Raw genomic sequence first — 4,164 nt, 5'->3', positions numbered from 1 at the left:
AGGGAACAGTCTCACTGGATGAACATTCATTAGATGGACACAACTTGACCAATCACCTGGGGTCAGGTAAAAACTCTGCAGCCTCCCACTTCTCTAGGATCCATGTGGATGGATAAGGAGGTGGGGATTTAGAGTAAGGGGAGCTAGTTGGCATGAAGGAAAGGCTGGAACCTCCAGAAAAAGATAGGCAGTGAGAAGCCCCTAGAAGCATCTGAACAGAGAATATGGTGAGCAGGGATGTCTGAGAGTCAGTCTTAAGCTATTTGCTTTGCTGGGATGTGAAACTACTCTGTCTCCCCAGCTGTGGCCCAAAGCCTGCCACATGGTTTTTAATGCCTGTGCAAGTGACTTGGGTGAAATAAAAGGGTCTGCATTCTGTGTCTGGATTGGTGCCCAGCAGAATGGGGAGAGAAGGTGCAGGTGGGGAATGTGTGAGGTATGTTTGCATGAACTTATTGGGAATTTTCAAAAATCTTGAAAATATCATTGGGTTTTCCACAGAACAAGGGAAACTGCTTGAGCAAGTTTTAGGTAAATATCAGTGGATTGGGGACTTTAGCTGACATTTGTGTTAGTGTAAAAAATGGAGTAGGCACTATATCACAAATAAGAATTGATGAAATCCACAGTTTAGTGTTCAATAAACATGCTGTAAGCAATTGTTCCTGTCTCCCTTACCCGTCTCATTCCCAGTATTAAGGGACATGACTTTGAATGCTTCCTAGGATTTACTTCTATGTGAAAGAAAATATATTTGAAAGGATAGGATTTTGAAAATAGACAGACCTAGATTTTCATCCATTCTGACTCTACTATCTGAGTAGATTCTGCAATTTACTTAATGTCTCAAACATCAGTCTCTGAATCTTCATCATGGGGGCAATGATACCCACCTCCAGGTGGGCATGTAATGGTGAGGGAAGGCATGTAAAGCACCCAGCCCCTGCTGCACACCTTGGTGTCCACTCAACAATGATTTTGCCCCCTCCTGTGTTTCTTTTTCATTTCCTCATTTTCTCTACAAGCTTTTGAAGGCAGAAATCCTGTTTGATAATAATGTTTTATCTTTCTAAGGTATTCTGGTATTTGCAAAGTTTTTTTTAAGCCCATATTTTTCACTTGGTTCTCATAATAATGATCTTGTGATGCAGGTTGAACAGAGTCTTATTTCTCCCACTTTAAGGAGGAGCTGACTGAGGTGTGCTTAGCATAGAGCATGGCATGTATCAGATGCTTCATGTTGGTCAAGTAAATATTGAATGAGATCCTCATGTGTAGGCACTGGGCGACTCATTGTAGAATCCATCCATCCATTTGTGTATTCATTTAGAAAATATTTATTGAGTACCCGCTATGTGCCTGTGAACACCAAAATTCCTTTTCCTTGTGGTGTTCTTGCTGGGAAATGAATGACTAAATTAGTGACCGAAAGAATTGAGAGGACAAGGAGAAGGAGCTGCTTGGATGCCCGTCACTACAGATTGGACATTTGTGCTCTTTCTCTGAATTCCTATATTGAAACATAGTGCCCAGTTTGGTGGTTTAGGAGGTGAGACCTTTAGAAGGTGAGTAGGTCATAAGGATGGAGCCTTCCTGAATGAGATGTATGCCCTTGCAAAAGAGACTCCAGGGCGGCTCTGGAAGAAACAAGAGTGTACCATGAACATGGGGACACAAAGGAAAACAAGGAAGTACATGGCCATGAAGCAAATGCTTAACCTCAGAGATCAGAGTCTTAAAGAAAATGATAGATTAAAACCTAAAAAGAGAAGAAAGTTCCCAGTGCACTCAGGGAAAGAGAAGGCCCTCAATAACCTTCCTGTTTATTATTCCAATATAATGCACTGTTGGGCCCACTTTACTGCATCCTGGCTGACACCAACTTTATCAACTTTTCCATTAAGGCCAAACTGGACTTGGTGCAGTCAGTGATGAACTGTCTGTATGCCAAGTGTATCCCTTGTATAACTGACTGTGTAATAGCTGATACTGAGAAATTGAGACAGAAGTATGGAGTGGCTCTAAGGATCACCAAGGATCCAAGATTTGAATGATTACCATGCACACACAAAGGAACCTAGGCAGATGACCTAGGCAGTACACAGAGTAACTCAGCACCAGTGTCACATTGTAGCCATGGAAGACTGGGACCTTAAGCAAAGGATCAGGGAGACCCCTGGAGTTCCCATCACTACATTTCAAACCATGGAAAACATTGAGCAGGAGCCAGATGATCATGGATCCCTTAGGTTCTAGTTCTTAAGAGACAAAATTCCTCTGCTTTTATTTAACCAACTTTCTCTGTTGCCAGTTTATTAAACATGCTACACAGCGTACATTATTCTTTCACTCACCCATTTACTCTGTTATGAGCCAAGTATGATTAAATACATTTACTTTTTGATGTTGTTTTGAAAAATAAAATATGACTCCAGAGAGCTCTCTTGCGTCTTCCACCATGTGAGGACATGATGAGAAATGGTCACCTAGGAACCAGGAAGTGGGCTCTCACCAGCTACCAAATCTGCTGGCAACTTGATCTTGGACTCCAGGACTGTGAGAAATAAATGTTTGTTTTTTAAGCTCCTGAGTCTATAGGAGTTTGATACGGCAGCCAGAGTAGACTAAGGCATGAGTCTTGGATATTTTCTTTCTGGCCTTAGAAAAAGAAATTCTTGTAGAGTTTTAGAATGATAGATGTGGAAGGGACCTTGGGAAATGTCTGGTTTCATGGATACGCTTTGTAAAGCCTGAGAACACTGTGTTCAAATGAGAACTCACTATAGACAGCCAATTTATAAAGCCGACAAAAGAAGTGCTTCTTTGTGTCTAACTCCAATTTATTAAAATGTTCTTTGACTTTCAGTCTTTTCCAGGTGCTATTCTACTTCTCTCACAAAACCTGAAATGGTGTGTAGATATTCTGTCTCCCTCCTCCACACTCCCACTCCCTCTCCAACCTGTGGGTATGTCACTTTTATCCTTTATCAAAACTGCTGCTCTTGGCAACATTCTCCAAGATCTTCATGGTGCTAAATTCAATGGCACTCTTCCATTCTTATTGTACTTGACCTCTCAGTAGCTTTGACACAACCATGTCCTCTTCCTCTCCCTTGAAGCGTTCTCTCCTCCTGTGTCTGTGGAGTCATTGTCTCCTAGCTTCCTGCCTAGCTTTCTGATCATCCTCTTCCATCTCTTTTGTTGGCTCTCCTATCTTTATTTTTTGTGTTTCTTACGAATCAGTCTTGGGTCTGCTTCTCATTTTTCTCTGTAGTCACTCCCTAAGTAATCTCATTGATGCCCTCAGTTTTCAAAATCATTTTTATATTTTCTAAATTTCTATCACCAGCCCAAATTTCTGAAAAACCATAGATTTAAATATCTGATTGCCCCCTTGCCATTTTGATATCTCATAGTCAATTCAAAATTAGTTACCCAAAACTGAGCTTTTCATCGTCACTGTATTCCAATCATTTAACTTCAATTTGCTGTCCCTCAGTAAATGACCTGACCATTCAGCCAGGAAATCCTCTGTGATTCTTCCCTCTCCCTCAAAACAAACATCCAGGCACACAAGCCCAGCCTCTTTTCTCACCTTACATGTGTTTCTCATCTTTCCAGTTCTTCCATTTCTGTTGCCACTGCTGTAGTTTCAGTCACATCAACTTTTGCTGGATTACTGCAATCACAGCCTTTAACCTATGTTTCCATTTATACTTTTTAAAAATACAGATCACTTTAAAGTACTCTGAGGCATAGAGATTCTTTAATGACCTGCAGAGCCTCAGAGTAAAATCTGAGTTTCTTCCAGGCCTTGGCAGACCCTACGTATGGATCTGTTTATCCTCACCTTGCCCACTGGGTTCATTTCACACCGGATGGCCTTCTCTCAGTCTCCCACACAGGGCAGGGACTTTCCCATTTCCAGGAGATTGCACACACAGCTCTTCCCTGAGCCCAGAAACATCTTCCTCTCAATCACCCTGGCTAGCTCCTTCTCAGTCTTGATCAAGGCATAACAGCTTGTCCTTGGGGAACCTTCTCTAAATGACCTCTCAGAATAGCTTCCCAGTTTTTTTATGTCACATCACCCATTGGTTTCCTTCATGGCACTTGTCACAATTTGCCATTATTTATCTGTTTACCTGTTTGTTGTCTGCCTCT

The 4,164-nt window shown here is 41.7% G+C and overlaps 1 pseudogene; it reads left to right on the top strand.

Moving 5' to 3' along the window:
- Nucleotides 1–1,665: 1,665 nt before the first annotated feature.
- LOC114501323 lies at nt 1,666–2,309 on the top strand (annotated as a pseudogene).
- The last annotated feature ends 1,855 nt before the right edge of the window (nt 2,310–4,164 follow it).

Source organism: Phyllostomus discolor, chromosome 7, assembly GCF_004126475.2.
Source record: "Phyllostomus discolor isolate MPI-MPIP mPhyDis1 chromosome 7, mPhyDis1.pri.v3, whole genome shotgun sequence".
Lineage (NCBI taxonomy): Eukaryota > Metazoa > Chordata > Mammalia > Chiroptera > Phyllostomidae > Phyllostomus > Phyllostomus discolor.
The sequence above is the reverse complement of the archived record's forward strand: the minus strand, read 5'-3'. Positions and strand labels throughout refer to the sequence as shown.